The sequence below is a fragment of the Scylla paramamosain genome, chromosome 31, assembly GCF_035594125.1.
Source record: "Scylla paramamosain isolate STU-SP2022 chromosome 31, ASM3559412v1, whole genome shotgun sequence".
NCBI lineage: Eukaryota > Metazoa > Arthropoda > Malacostraca > Decapoda > Portunidae > Scylla > Scylla paramamosain.
In genome coordinates this window covers 12,762,346-12,778,999 of record NC_087181.1, presented here as the reverse complement: position 1 = coordinate 12,778,999, position 16,654 = coordinate 12,762,346, and the positions used below count along the sequence as shown (strand labels likewise).

At 40.2% G+C, this 16,654-nt stretch overlaps 1 protein-coding gene across 1 annotated transcript in view; it reads left to right on the top strand.

Moving 5' to 3' along the window:
* Window positions 1-13,737, top strand: part of LOC135116327 (nephrin-like) — a 322,006-nt gene extending 308,269 nt beyond the window's left edge. Inside the window, 4 exon segments of the mRNA XM_064033681.1 lie at window positions 175-286; window positions 3,890-4,026; window positions 11,127-11,261; window positions 12,489-13,737. The gene's annotated coding sequence lies outside the window, so the exon portion shown is untranslated.
* Window positions 13,738-16,654: the final 2,917 nt, after the last annotated feature.

Here is a 16,654-nt window from a genome sequence, read left to right as displayed (position 1 = left end):
CTCCAGCTTGCCACAGAAGGAGGAGGAAGAGAAGGAGTATTCCCTTTCCTTCTCTCTCTTCTTACACCTTACAGTTTCCTTTAGTACCCCCCGCTTGCCACAGGAGGAGACGTACGAGGAGGAGAGAGAGTATTTTCTTTCCTTCGTCCTCCTTACATCTTCAATTTCTTTCAGGACTTCCAAACCGCCGTACAAGGAGTAAGAGGAGAAGGACAAGAAGAGGAGAAGGAGGAGAAGGAAGAGAAGGCGTGTTTTCTTCCATTCCCTCCAACTTGCCGCAGAAGGAGTAAGAGGAGGAGGACAAGGAGTGTTAGTGGCAGATTCTCTCTCTCTCTCTCTCTCTCTCTCTCTCTCTCTCTCTCTCTCTCTCTCTCTCTCTCTCTCTCTCTCTCTCTCTCTCCTGCTGCTAATAGATTCATTCTCCTCGCGATTACTTCTTGCTTAGCTTGAATCATTAGTGCTCGAGGTGAAGGTATGAGGCCCCACGTTAATTAGCAGGTGGCTGTAGGTGTGCGTGAGATAACATAAGGGCTTGGAAGGACTGGCATAGGTACTAGTGAAGGTTTGTCCATTCTTTTAACTGTCTGTCTGTTTGTTTGTCTGTTTATCTGTCCTTCTGCCTGCCTGTTTGTCTATCTGTCTATCTATATATCTATCTGTCTGTTTATCCATCTATCTACCTATCCATCTTTCTGTCTATCTATCTATCTACTTGTTCATCTATCTACTTCCACGTTTATCATTCGTTCTTTTCTTTCTTTTTTTCATATTTTCATCTAATTTCGCTTTGTTTATTTTCATTTAGATTAGAAGAATCGAAATCCTGTTGTCCATTCCATTGATTTACATTTAAAAAGAATAAGAAAGGAAAAGAAAGAAAAAGCAAAGAATAATCACCAAAACATTAATTACTTTACCTTACCTCCTCAACCTCTTCCTCTTCTTCCTCTCCTTCCTCTTCCTCCTCTCCCTTTCTCTCTTCCCTCTCCACTCCTTCCATTATTTATCAAGGCCATCCGTTATTTATATATATTCCATCGTTTGCCCTCATAGAAAACCAGATTCACATACAACAGAAAACGGGGAGTTGTATTTATGTATTCTTCCGCGCTCCAGAAATTTATATAACAGTTTTCTCAAGATTAATTTGTTTCTCAGTTTACAGGAAGAAGTTATTTTGATTTTGCGAGGAAACAAGTAATCTCAAGGCGGAAGGGAAAAAAAGGGGGGGGGGGGAAAGAAGGCGGGTGTGGCAGCAAGTTTTAAATGTTCAGTTCAGTGTTTGTAAGTTTGAAGATCTGCGGAGGAAGGAAACTCTCTCTCTCTCTCTCTCTCTTCCTTTTTTTTTTTTCTTCTTTTTTTTCGTTTTTTTTTCCCTCTCCCCGTTTCCCTCTATTTTGCCTCTTCCTTCCGTGGTTTTCCTCATTCTCCGTTCCTTGCTCTTTTTTTCCGTTTTCTCTCATTTTTCCCATTTTTTTCTCTCCTGATTCAGACTTTTCTTCCTTTTTTTTATTATCTCCATTTTTTACTCCCCTCCTTAATCTCTCTCTCTCTCTCTCTCTCTCTCTCTCTCTCTCTCTCTCTCTCTCTCTCTCTCTCTCTCTCTCTCTCTCTCTCTCCTTACTTACCTTATCTCCTTCCTTGATTATCGGTTTCCTTAATCCCCTCTTCTCTTTCCCTCCTCCTCCTCCTCTTCCTCCTTCCTTTCCGTCCTTCCTTCCCTTCCTCTTTCGTTCTCTCTCTCGCTTTCCCTTTCCTCTTCCGGTTCTTTCCTTAATTTACCTTTTACTTTTTTTTTTCTTTCTTCTCACCTCTAATTTATTCACGCCTCTCTCTCTCTCTCTCTCTCTCTCTCTCTCTCTCTCTCTCTCTCTCTCTCTCTCTCTCTCTCTCTCTCTCTCTCTCTCTCTCTCTCTCTCTCTCTCTCTCTCTCTCTCTCTCTCTCTCTCTCTCTCTCTCTTCCTCTATCTGTCTATCTATCTATTCATCAATCTCTTCTTCTTCCAACCTCCCTTCTCTTTTTTTTTCTTTTTTATCGTCATTTTTCTCTTTTTTCTCTTTTCTTCTTTCTTTCTTTTAGTAATCTCAAGCAGCTTCTTCATTATCCCCATTCTTTCTTCTTTCTTACTTTTCTTCATTTATACTTCATCGTTTTCTTTTCTTCCATCATTCTCTTATCTCTTATTTTACCATCTTTTTTTTTTCTCTCTCTCTCTCTTCTCCTTTGGTCTTTTTAGTTTCCGTTTCATTCTTGTTTCCACGGCGTTTTCTTTAATCTCTCTCTCTCTCTCTCTCTCTCTCTCTCTCTCTCTCTCTCTCTCTCTCTCTCTCTCTCTCTCTCTCTCTCTCTTAAAAGATTTCGGGAAAGGATTTTTTTATAACTCTCTCTTCCCTCGAGAGCGTCCAAACCATTTGTCTCTCCAGCAGAAGGCGCGGTTATTATTCTTCTTCTATGTATTGTTTACTGTATGTATAAAGTGAACGGGCCGTCTGTATTTGTGTGTGTGTGCTTCTCTCTCTCTCTCTCTCTCTCTCTCTCTCTCTCTCTCTCTCTCTCTCTCTCTCTCTCTCTCTCTCTCTCTCTGTCTGTCTGTTTCTTTCTTTCTTTCTGTGTGTGCGTGTGTGTGTTTGTGTATGTCTATCCATATATCTATTTGTTCGCATCTGTCTGTCTGTGTATCTCTTTATCTGTTTATCTGTCCATTTATCTATCTATCTGATTGTCTATCTCTATCTATCTGTCTCCTCCGCTTTGTCTGCTGATTCTGTTCTTCCTCTAATTTTCTGACCTCTCCCATTTTCTTTCTTTCGTGGGCTATTTACTTATTTATTCACAGATTAATTCATCCATCTGTAGGCCTAGTGTTTCCAGTGGGTTCATCTCTGTGGCCTCTGTATATAGTTTTGATGTGAAAATACCTGTCACTATCTCCCTTCTTCCTTCTCCCTTCTTCCTTCTCCCTTCTGCTTCTCCTTCCCTTATCCTTCTCCACTTCTGTCTATCCTTCTCTTCCTTGCTTTGTCTTTCCTTTGCATCTATATTGTGTATTTTCCTCCTCGTCTTCCTGTTTCCTTTATCCTCTTTCTCTCATTAGATTTTGCATCGTTTAATTGTTCGGTCTCTCCCTCTCCTCCTCCTCATCTCCTTGTTTGGTCTTTCCTTCCTCCTGCTATCACTCCTTCCTCTTTCGCCCTTCCGTTTCCTTTCGGTCTCTCCTCCTCCTCCTCCTCCTCCTCCTCCTTTCCTTCGGTTTTCCCTCATCTTCTTGTTCGGTCTTTCCTTCTCCTTCGTTCTATCGCTTCCTATCTCTTTCGCCTTTTTGTTTCCTTTCGGCCTCTCTTCCTTCCTCCTCCTCGTCCTTCATCTCCACCCGAAGCGTCTCATCTGTAGCGACAGCGTGGCAAGATTACACCATGAATTACCGTTAATTGCCGAGCGAATGAGAGTAACGAACGACTGTGAGTGTTTCTTTACGTGTTTCGAAGCATCGGTGTTCGTTACGCCACGCTTTGGAGCCTCCGTGTGCGTGTGTGTGTGTGTGTGTAAGGAGGCAGGTGGGTTGTAATTCAGTCGCAATGGTGGTGCTCGCTATCACATACTTGTATAATCTGTAAGTAATGGGTTTAGAATTGAATCTTGTACCGAGTGAAGAAAGCAATTCGCACTGTAACGAGACTCGGGTATGTAAATCTGTTATTAATGCGAGCGCCGATTAATCCCAACGCACTGAAGCACAGGGATTTTACTGCACATTAGCCAACATCCACATCTCCCTTTAGCTAAACTGAACGAGAGAAATGCTTGTAAAAGATTCAAAGGATTCATTTATGCTTCACTTCCTTGCCACGTCACAGAACTGAAGCTTTATTTAGTCCTGATCTCTTCCAGCTCAGTAGTGGCCGCGGAGGTGGGATGAATGCACGTGGCAGGTGACAAGAGCGTTCTGTGACCTGGAGGAGGCGATGAAGGTAGTGAAGGGCAGCGAGGAACATTACCAACCTTGGACACCGCTGGAAACTTTGACTGTAAGTGCGTGGAGGCTTTCGTGTTGTGATACAGAAACGTGAAGGGGATAGATGAGGACATACAAATGCAGACTGGTCTTGTGTAGCATTCCTCACGTCCTTCATCTCTCTCTTTCATTGGTTTTCTTTTTTTCTTTTTTTTTCTTTTCGTTCTTCCCGTTCCTCTCTCTTTATTTTGCTGCTTCCTTCCGTGGTTTTCCTCTTTCTCCCATCCTTGTTTATTTCTTCCGTTTTCTCTTATTTTTCCCAATATCTTTTTTTCATTTAAATGACATTTACTTATCTCCAGCATCACCTTTCACCACCTGTTATTTTCATTGCCTTTTCCTCGCTTATCAACATTTTCTTTCCATCCACGCATCCTAAACTTCACTATTTTTGTGCCTCCACGCCTGAAATCCCGCATGCAGTACCTCTGTCACTCATTCCTTCAACCGTCATTGCCTGTCTCGTATCAATCAGATTTTTACGTCAAGGACTTCACGTGTGTTTTGTTCCGCCCACTTTTCCTTTGTCAACACTCCAGCATTCCAGTCTCCGTAACCCAGCAGTGCATAGGCGAATATGGAGCAGTCTTCCAGCGCGGTATTCTCAGGTCTATGTATGTATATATTTTTCCCCTTGGGCTGGTGTGCTGCATAGTGGCGTGGCGTTGCTTCACTGCGGGACGTCGACCGAGTGAGAAATAGTGTGTGTGTATTCCTGTCCTCGGCGTGTCAGGAAGGAGTGGAGAGAAAGGTGTTATTCCCGCCACTCAGGAGAAACGTTGCGCTGTTACCAGTTGTCCTCGTAGTGTGTGGATGAGAAATTCACATGTGGCTTCAGGGTTGTCTATATTTTAGAAGACTCGCCCGCAACATTCGCGGTGGTGAGTTAGGCAGTGGTGGTGGTGGTGGTGGTGCAGGGAGGTAGCAAGGACGTGGCTGTTTGTCATTCTGTCCTGCTGCTCGTGTCGTGCTTCCTACCCGTGTATTATGCAGACAGACGAGTATATGAGGTTTCACGCTCGCTGTCTTGTTCATGAGAGCGTCGTGGCGTTGCGGCGCGTGTGTGGGGTAAACCCAAAGTCATCAAGGAGTGGAGTGGCGCGTGGAACTGGTAAAGAGCAAGGCGAGGGAGAGGTTCTTGCTTATTACACGCCCGGTTGGCGCCGCTGGAAATGAAGTGAAGGACAGAAGCTTGTGCAGCTCGACAGGGGAGGTTGGTTTGCGTCTTTCATCATGACTTTACTACTCTTCATTATGGAGGGGCTAATTAAGACGGTGCTAGTATAGTCATGTTTCTCCTTTAAATCTAATGTTTCTTGTCTTCTTCAACGTGACTTCAGCATAACGACTGTTCATTATGGACGGGTTTAATTAAGATGGTGCTAGTATAATCATGTTTTTCCCCTTAAATCTAATGTTTCTTTGTAAATCACATCAACGAAAATTTGACCATGAGTTTCAACCAAAATGTCAGTAAATCACTAATTCTCCATACCTAAACCTAAGAACTAACCTGATTAATTGCGGACAAGAGAACTGATGTGTCGATAGTAATGATCTTTTGGAGAAAGTTACGGTATACGAAATTCAACCTATCATTAACCGTTACCTACCTTACCTAATCTATCAGCCTAACCTAACATAACCTTAAGAGAATCCATTGGCCCATAAAATCGTGATTATTTTCATAAACCAAGTGATCAGTCTATTACATATTACATTCAAAAAGAGCGCAGGGTTCGGAGCTTCGATACCTCCCCAGCACATGAAGGTGTCGGGCAATGCAGACTAATCAAGAGTAATGTGCAGGTGTCTGATTAAGGACGCCAGAATCCTTTACCATTGGTCATAATTAGCAGCCTCGTGACTGCCGTGCGGATCACTTGAAGGTCACAGTCTGTGGGATCCTGTTTGTGCGTCTGGCAGCGCCGCTTTAGGGAGATGCTGCCAGCGCTGCGTGTGTTGTAACCTCGCCTTTGGCATTGTCGGCATTGTCACTGAGGCCGCGCTTACTAATTTCTGCTTCCATAGTAATAGGAACCGCCTTAGGCCCGTGTACAGAAGCGCCTTGCACTCCCACCATGACTGTTTGCAAAGGCAACAGATTATTAGCAGGGTTCTCAAGAGTGTTTCTCCTGTTTTTAATTTAGAACTGTTGTCAATCTGTCACTAGAACTTTAAAAGCACGTTTAAAAAGGCGTGGAACTCCAACTATGGTTTTGAAAGTACGGGATGTGCCAGAAGCGTTTCAGAATATGTCCCGTTTCCGTCTGGTATATTCACCCGTACGGATGCTGTCTACGACAGAGATGCCCACGAGAAAAACTAGATCGGCTGTTTTTTATTATTTTCCGTGCCACACCTGACCTGACCTAACCTAACCAAATGGAACGTGAGGTATCAGAAAAGATACGTTATTGAAGTCCCTTATCATACAAAATAGTGTTCATAGATGAAGCACCGAGCGTCATACGGTCATTATAAGCAATAAGGAGTAGCAGCAGTAGTAAAGGTTAATTAACAAGATTTCTGCATTATTACCAGGAGAAACACTCTTGGGAACCCGGCTTATCATTTCTGTGGCCTCTGAAAATAATCGTAAAGAAAGAGCAAAGCGTTTCTGAGTAATGGCTTAAACTTAGCACGTCGTATAACACAAGAAGCACAAATTGCAGTGTGGATGGCCGAAGTGATGCCATGACAATCAGAATCAAACCTTTATTCCATTTTGCAATAGTTATTCTCTTATCATACATTATCACATATGAAGATTATAAACAACTATATAAAACATGGAAAAATACCTAGCTAATATAAATGAGATGAGGTATAGTAATAACAAAAAACTAAGTCAAATAATAAAAGAAAAACAAAATAAAAATGTCAGTAATGAATCATGATAGATGTCTAACCTTAAGTAAAACTTTAGATATATAATTATCTCCGTCATGATTAAAAGTAAAGAAAAAAGAAAAATACGATAAAATTGCGGATAAAAGGCGTATCATTTACGTAAAACAATCTGGTATACAAACATAAAATCATCTTTATACTAAAAAACAGTGAATGTAGAGATGAACGAAGAAATAGAATAATGAAATAAAGAAAAAGTGTAAACAGAAGGGTGACGGGACTGGGAGCTAATTACTAAACTCGAAATATACATTAACACTGCCTGTCGTTTCTTTTCACGGCGCGGCGGTCTCTCAGTTTGGCTCCAATCGACAGAAAAAGGAATAACAGGAAATTAAATCGTGGGAATTTTTTGCGGTTATTGTGGCGCTTCTAACTGTGTTTCACTCTCCGCACGTTTACAAAATACTTTCGTGCCCTAATAATGAATTTGAACGTCTTGAAACATGATCAAGAATGTCATTAATGAAGAAGCGTACAGTACGGCAGTATCCCCACTGGTACGATGGTTAATGAAACAACACTACAAGTGCAAATATTTATTGAAATACGATAATACCCACACTAGCGCGGAGAAACCAAGCACTGGGTTTCAAGATGAGCACAGTACCGTAATTCCTACACCAGATCGATGATCGATGAATAATGAAACACACACACACACACACACAAACAGAGAGAGAGAGAGAGAGAGAGAGAGAGAGAGAGAGAGAGAGAGAGAGAGAGAGAGAGAGAGAGAGAGAGAGAGTTGTAACGAAGCCACTCGTACAGAATGGAGATGAAAGGCAGGTAAATATGATGAAATATGAACGCTATCAACGACAAAAAAAGCTGGATGAATTTATAATGAAGGACCTCACGCGAGTATTATAACGCAGTTCTAGCGCCAAGTGTTCGAACCTGCCTCGTGACGCTTTCATCTTGACCGCCGCGCACTAAAACATGTATGGTAAAATTAATGTACTCACAGGCGCCAAGGAAAAAGAAAATAAGACTAATTCGTTTAAATAAGAAAAGGCACGAATTTTTGCCTCGCCTGGCCAGTTTAAGTTGCATCCTTTGATCAGTTTTCTCATCAGAATCTTCAACTCTCTCTCTCTCTCTCTCTCTCTCTCTCTCTCTCTCTCTCTCTCTCTCTCTCTCTCTCTCTCTCTCTCTCTCTCTCTCCAGTTTTGCATTGACCTTAGCCAGATCAGCTCATATTTTTTTTTAAATATGTTTTGTCAGTTCTTTCTTAAATATTTTCAGAAATTAGAATGTCACTTGCACATCAATGAGTTAGAAATTATGTATAAATAATATTTTTTGAAGTCTTGTTGAATTAAGCTGGAAAGTTGTCACCCTGAAAACATTTCCGTTGGCAGATAACGATGTGCTCCTTGATGCTGAAGTTAAATTAAGAGAGAATTTATTACAATAAAAGTAAACTTGTCTGTATCTGTTAGTCTGTTGCTACCGTTTGACTGTCTGACTGACTAACACCGACACACATACGGTGACAACAGGCAAACAGACAGGCAGACCGACAGACAGACAAACAACGATGCAGATGGGCGGGCGGCAGCGAGACAGACAGATAGCGCCTTCAAAATTCACGGACAGACTAACCTCGATGATAGACAAACAGGCGGGTGGTGGCGTGTCCTTCTCTTACTTTAAACTTTATTTTCTTAGTTTCCTTTTTTTATGATATATTTTTGTGCTTTTTCTTTCAGCTTTTTCTTATTCATTGCATTCTCTTCCATCCATCTATTTTTCTTTTCCTTTTTCTTTCTTTTTTTTTTTTTTGCGTCCGTTCCTCTCTTCACTCACTATCTTCCTTTTATTCCAAGTTTCTTCCCTTCTTCCCACGCCATTCTTGGAATTTTTAGATTTTCTTTTCCAACTCTAATCTTCTTCACCCGTTCATTTCGTTGCCTTTTCATCACTACAACAATCATAATTTCATTTTATTTCAAGTCCTCACCTCTGCCATTTTCTTTTTACTCTAATCTTAAAATTTGTCTTCTTAATTTGTCTTCCCATGCCATTATTTTTTTTTCCTTTTCTCACTTTAGTCTTTCGTTCATTTCGTTGTTCTTTCATGCTTACAACTATCTTTTTTTTTTTCATTTTATTTTAAGTTCTTCCGCTTTTGCCCTCGTCTTTTTACTTATTTATTATTTATTTTTATTTTCCTCCAGGCATCTTCATTCATCCGCATGTGTGTGTGTGTTCATCCTTACACTCAACCACCCAACTCCTTTCATTTTATCTTGACTTCCTCCCGTCAGCCAGTGTCTTCGCCCGCCATCATTAGCCACTCCCTGCTGCCAACAAGGCACGGCCCCCCATCACTCCCATAATGACTTTTTCACCCCCTCCCATTCCTTTACCTTCCCCCGACCTCCCGTGGAAGAGAGGGAGGAGGGAGGAAGAGGCCAAACTTGCACCATTATTCAAATAGGCTTCCCTCGTCCAACAACGGCCATAACCGAGGGTGGCCAATGCTGAAACAGATATTAGCCTCTCTGATGCTCTCCCGCTCAACTCCATGCTTTCGAAAGTCGTTTTTTTTTTTTTTTTTTTGGGGGGGGCGGTTAATTTTATCACCCTTTCAGTCCCATCCCTATCATTTATGGTGTTCAGAAGTACTCATTGCCTTTATGGGGATTAGTAAAGGGTATTATATCCATAGTTTTACTGTTCTAAGTGGCATTTTTTTAGCTGTCTTTTTATCGTTATTTAATTTCTTGCTGTTTCTAAATCAAGACGTAGTGGATATAATTATGAATGCTAATAAAATGCATTATTTATATTGCTGTAATAACTAGAATTTCTTCAAGTACTTTCTCAAAATGCGTTTAAACACTAAATAATCATGTTTGGGTTGACCTCAATGTCGTTCTTCAGTCTCATTCCTGCACTTCCATATGAAAACGTACTGGATATATCAATGGTTATAAGGAAAGCCTATTATGTCCATATCTTACGTACTATATAACTACACAATGTTTCTCCTCGCTTCCCTCTACCTTCCCTCACGTTCATCTCGCCCTGGTTACATTTTTTGCCGGTTCACGCCACTGTTTGCCCTCGCCTGACCTGACCTGGCTGTTTTCATTAAGGCGCACGTCATTGCCCATAAATTCTTTGGTAATTGATTAATGGTACCCAGTATAGCCTTCCTCAACCCCGTAAATTTGTGCGCCGCTCTTTTTTTTTTTTTTTCTTTTTAACGTGTTTTGTCCTTTACAGCAAAAGTTTTTATATCAAGAGTATGGAGATGCGACGCCAGCCAGGTTAGGTGCTTTCATTTTTCCTTAGCAGCCCTGGAGGGTTTCTTTGTTCCTTCCAGTTTAAGAATAAAGTAGGTATTATAGTGAGATTGATTCATTTGCGTCCCGTTTCATTTAGGAGAAAGTAGTTTACATTTGAGGCTATAATTGATTCATTTTTTACTTTCCCCTTTCGGTTTAGGAAGTACGTACGTGCGTTGTATATATAGGGATTAATTTACTTTTTTTTCCACATGTTTACGGAGAAAGTAATTAGTATATGTGAGGCTGTAGTTTTTTTTTTTTCCTTCTGTTTAGTAAGAAAGTACGTGTTATATACATCGTGAGATTAATTCATTCCCCCCCTTGTAGTTTACGAGATAAAGTACTTTACATATGAGGCTGTAATAACATTTTTAACTCTTCTTTTAGTTTAGGAGGAAAGTCCTTGTGTCCTGTTATATATTTATTTACATTCAATCCCCTCCCTCCTTTACATCGGGAGGGAAAGATACTTACATTTGAGGATGGAATAGATTAATTTTCTTTACTTCGGTGTAGGTAAAAAAATAACACTTCCTAGGCCCCCACCACCCCCCCCCCCCCCCTCTCTCTCTCTCTCTCTCTCTCTCTCTCTCTCTCTCTCTCTCGCATTTAGGAAAGTACACTCGAGGCTATAACGTTTCATTTTTATTTATTTTTTTTTAGTTTCCTTTACGTAAAAGAAATTGTTGAGACTTTTCCCCGTTTTTTTTTTTTTTTTTCTTTTTCTTTTCGGAGAGACCGGTCTTTGAGGGTGTAGTTTATCTGTTAGGATTCAGCGTAAGTTCTTAGTAATCACGTAACTTACCAAGGGAAGATGTTTACGATACGTTTCCTAGCAACCTATGTACAATATTGAGTTTCACTCGTATCCTTTCTAATTTGTTTCCCTCTTCCTCAGAACCGAACAAAGGAGCAGCAGCCACGCTTGACACGTTTACTAATAACCTCCTGGCGCCGACTGTCATTGGAGGGCGAGAGACATGCTATAAGTGACATATTAACAAGATATCTGTAATTTGTCAAAGTAGCCGTGGTGAGAGAGCAAAGCGTACCAGAGAAGAAGCCCATCAGAGAAAGAGAGAGAGAGAGAGAGAGAGAGAGAGAGAGAGAGAGAGAGAGAGAGAGAGAGAGAATTTCGTTTTCTGTATTTTGCACTTTTTAATTATAAATTTAATTAGTTTTAGTTTATAAGGATACTCTCTCTCTCTCTCTCTCTCTCTCTCTCTCTCTCTCTCTCTCTCTCTGATGATAAAGGGATAAAGATTATCACTGCTTGCTTGGTTTTACTTGAAAAGGAATGTCCCTAACCCTCCTAGGCTCTTCTGAAAGTAGGTTTCTGTTAGGCCTAACGGGAGCGGCAAAGGGTCGGCACTCGGCACTAACATTTGTGGGAAGTTTTAGGGTTGTGGGGGGGTAGGGACGGGGATGGCTGAGGTCAAGTGGTCTGGCCTGCGAGCTTTGTACGAGTTTAGCTGCCGTTCTGGTCTGCTGCTCGAGGAAAACAAGGGGCACACTCTTAAATGTTTCAGCCTCTTATCTCACTGTTATCTTGTTCTAGTGGAAGTTAGTTTTCATGGGTGTGGCAAGAAAACCTGGATCGCATTATCAGTCTTTTGTTTTACTGTTATCCTGTTCTAATGTAAGTTACTGGCGTTTTTTCATGGGTTTGGAAAGGGTATGTTCTGTTATATGGGGAAGGAACATGGGCCAGTCTCAAATGTTTTAGCCTTTTATTACTTTTACATAATACCTTCTAGTGAAAGTTAACATCGTTTTCAAGTTTCCCAAAATAGAATGGTAGATGAGTGGAATATAGTCAGCAAGTTGTAAAAGATTTGACAAATTTATAGATGACAGGTGGAAATAGTTAAGCGTGTTTTCCAAAGAGGCAGCCACATATAGGTGGCTTCCCTTGTTTTCCTGTTCTTATAGTTTATCCTTTATGCACCATCTATTAGGAAAATATACTCTTGACAACCTGACTTAACTATAACCCTTAGAAATTATAAGATCACTTTAAAAAAGTCCCTGAACTTTATACTTTGTCATTAAGAGGGTAGATGGAAGGTATTTGTTGAATGGTGGTAAGTACTACTTGCCTTGTTTGAGAATAAAGAGAAACCTGATGTCAAACTGCTATATTGGTCTCAGATCATTTGTATTTCTTTGTTTGCTCTCACAATGCACAAAAGTAAGACAAAGAAAGTGTTGTGTTTGAACTGTAGGGGGTTTATTAATCTTCATAATTACATTTCTGCAGATTCAGTCCAGCTCTGCCTCTCTGAACTAAGTCAATCCTTCTACAGTGCACTTGATGGCCCTAATCCTGTGTTATGGTAACTCTACATTAATTACTATAGATTGGCATGTGTTCATCCTTCCCTCCAAATATGTAACAATTATGACCTTGAAATAACTTGATTGAACTAGTAAAATACTTATCCAGTAGCTACTGTTGCAGTACACCTGAACATCTGAAAAGACATTGTACATAGTGAAACATGATTAATTTCTACCTGGTGCCTCCATCCCAGAACCTATTTAAGATGTAACATTCAGCTGCCCAGAAGTTTTTATTTTAGGTAGAGCATCAAGTGTGGAGAAGAGAGGAACATGGAGAGGAAGATGCTGAAGATTAAGTACTGAGCAGGAGGAAGAGGAGGAGGATCAAAGAGGTTTATGGATGGATGAGGTGATAAGTGTAAAAGAAAAAGGCAGGAAGATGCACACAGGTGATCTAAAGTGACAACCTTTAATGGGAGCTGCCAAAAAGATTTAATAATACAATATGTTCTTGGGGTCACAACAAAAGAGAAAACTGTGGAATATTTACCTAGTATCTGTTAGAGAGCATTAAAGGTGATGTATTAATCCTTATTAACATGAGTAATAAAACACTAATATCTATTTCAGGGAAGGTGTTTGAAGACTTGCCCCAGGTCATGAAGTGGAGCTTAACCAGGTTAAGGGCAAGAAGCACCTCACCCCACTTGGAGCTCAAAGTAATGGTAAACCAAAGGAGGAATTAAGGTGGCATTGGACATCCAGTAGGAGGTAGTGGATATGCTGTTAGGAATATGATGCTACAAATACATACAGTATTTAAATACAGAAAGAATACTCTACAAGTAAATGAGGCTGGAAGTAAGAAGTGAAGCTTTAAAATGTAACCTTTATCACAATCAGCAGAACCTATCCTTAAAAAATAGTAAGGGCATGCAGTTGGGGCCTGAGAGCGAATTTGTTTAAGACAAAGGTATGATTTTGAGGCTTGAGGAGTTATTGGTCTTCATATGTGTAGCATCTAAAGAAGGTGGGAGAGATGAAAGACAAAGAACTAATTGAATGGAGTGTCTTTTCAAAGTATAAAGGAATTTTCTTGGTTAAGGTAATTAGGATGGGAGGCAATAGAATGCTACTGAGTGACAACAATTAGTAGACTCTCTCTCTCTCTCTCTCTCTCTCTCTCTCTCTCTCTCTCTCTCTCTCTCTCTCTCTCTCTCTCTCTCCACAGACCACAGTATGTTTACATACCACACTCACCACAGCCTCTCCACAGACCACAGTATGTCCCCCACAGTATATTTACATACCAGTCACTCACCACAGCCTCTCACATATAAATAAATTAATCACCATCTTCTTTTGCAGTATTGTTGCCACATCTACTACTGTTGCTGCCACCTTGGGAACCTCACTGATGGGATTAAGACATTCAAGGATTAAAGAGAGAGAGAGAGAGAGAGAGAGAGCGCACTAGTTGCATCTGGAAGGAAGACAGGACATGAGTTGGAAAGTTTATAAACACAACAGCTTACTAAGACCTGTTAATAAACAATTTAAAGAAAATTTTACTTAACCAGTGTGGCTTCTAGCAAGTGTGCCTTGTCTGGACACATGGTGGGCTTGTCACATAGTCAGTCACTCCACTAACAAACCACTGCAGGCACATTTAAAATTTCCATTATGAATTAACTGCAGGAAAACTACATTCACCTGAAGATTTGCTGTGTTCTATCTTTAATAAGGTGAGGGTGAGTCTAAGGATTATGCAGTTATTACAACTGAAAGAAATTATTGTGGTACTAGTGTTGGGTTACTTGTACTCATAATATTATGGGGGAGTTCATAGCATCGTTATTAGCAGAAAAATGGAAATACTACCTTGCATCCTTATTCCTAAACATTACAAGTAAAGTAATCCAATATGTACCAACACCACAGTAAGTCCTACTGATTCTAAGAACAGTATAATGCCCAGTAAGTCTTACTGATTCTAAGAACAGTATAATGCCTCCTGTCACACCCTCACCCTAGGAAATACAGAACAACAAACCTTCAGCTAAATATTGCCTCTTCAATGTACTAACCATAATGGAGGCTGACACATATTGTGGAGTGATTGCCAGCAGGGGTGAGTCTCAGTGTGAGAAACCCCCATCCTAGCAGTGCAGATCCAAAGTCTCAACAAGACAAATGAGCAACCACTTGTTTGACATCTAAAAAGATAAAAATTTAGTCAACTTACACATCCTAAGGGAATGCAGATGTAGATAATTTAGAGTTTACCAGTGGGAATAAGCAGACTGCATATTTCTGCCATAAATAAAATAACTGAGAATGAAAACTAATCAATGAACAACTTAATGTTTGACATACAAGCAATTAATTTGCATGTAAGCAAAAAGAAAGATATACTTAACACCTGGAGCAACAAGTACACCTTGCAGCTGAGGACTGGTGGAACACACTGAAGTGAGGGAAGGCATCTGTCACCACTGCTGCTTTATGTTGCACCCTGGAATGCATCACATTAGAAGACCATCCTTTGTTTGAATCTCCCTTGTACAACACGTCATCTCTCAAACATTTGGAGGGGCAGAACAACATCTGAGAAGTAAAAGTAAACCACAGAAATATTTCCTGGCCAAAGGAAGACCCCATACAAGATTCTCTATATACCTAACAAAACATTTTAAAAAATTCATCACTTTACATTAAAGTTAACCATTTCATTATGACAGCCATCAATTCAGAGCACTATAAGTCGTGTACAAAACTATTACAAGAATGTACAAGAAAAATCAATTTTAAAGAATTAATCTCGAGCTAATATAATGCTTGAAGGTGGCTGTAATAAAAAATAAAAATTAAAAATAAATAAATACAATAAATAAAACATGATTAGGGAGCAATATGCCAAATCACAAAGATGGAGTTAAGATAACATGACTATTAACAAAATACATGCTAATGACTATTAACAAAATACATGCTACAAAAAACTACTATTGATTTTTTTCTGAATACCCCTTTGTACAGTACCAGACTAAGAAATGAGAGAGCCAATAAAAGACATGATGCCAAGTCTTGCTGTGTATGTAAAATGTGGCTGAAACATCTTTAAGCCAGTGCATGCTGTGGCCTCTACACCTGCCTGAGCATCTGTCACTGTTTTCACCCAAACCATTTTAACGTGCCCAATCATATCTAAGCTAAAAAGTATTAACATCCAAATGTTTTATATCCTTAACTAAATAAATCGATAACAGCCTAAACATCTTTGGAGGCAGTAATAGTAGCAACTATTTACAGTCTTTTTTTAAAGTAAGAGTGGCAAAGGCAAAGAAAGAAAAAAAGGTGGGATCCCCATAGAGGTGCCAGTCCCAAAAGAAAGGTCAAATATCAACCAAAACTGGAGAATAAGTGTCTTGAAGCCTCCCTATTGAAAAAGCTCAAGTCACAGGAAGGAGGAAATACAAAAGCTGGTAGGGAGTTCCAGAATTTATTAGAAAGAGGAATGAATGTGGTTGAGAATAATGGTTAACTCTTGCATTAGATGATGGCCTAATTCCCCACAACTCCCTTACTTCCCTTCACTACAGCTACTCTCTTCTTCCCTCACCCGACGGCCTTTCTGAAATTATCATGCCTTTCTGATTATCAATCTGATATAACAAAGCATTAAATGTATCTAGCTAACCATGACAGTTTTCTTGTAACCATTCCACTCACCCTGCACAAAAACTGCTTCTCTAAGATGGCCTTCCCTGGTTGGCTGCCTCCGCCAGCATCTTCAACCAGGTCTCTAAAATTCCCTCCGGCCCTCTTTGCTCTTGCATTTCGCTCTTACAATGCATGTTTGACTTTGTAGATACAATGGTGACACTCTGGAAATATGCTACATTAAGTTTATGAATCAAACTCAAAATTATCTGATACAGTGAAACCTTGGATCACAAACAGATTTTTCTAATAATGTGTGCATTTGTTCACAAACGGTGCTTCAGTGTGCAAACTCACAAACAATACTAAGTTTTAGGGTTATTTGTGGTGTATGATGGTGTTTTGGTGTGTTTTTGGGTGATGGGTATTTGGGAGTGTGTGGTCTGGCTGCAATGGTAGTACAGTGGAACCTTGGTTCAT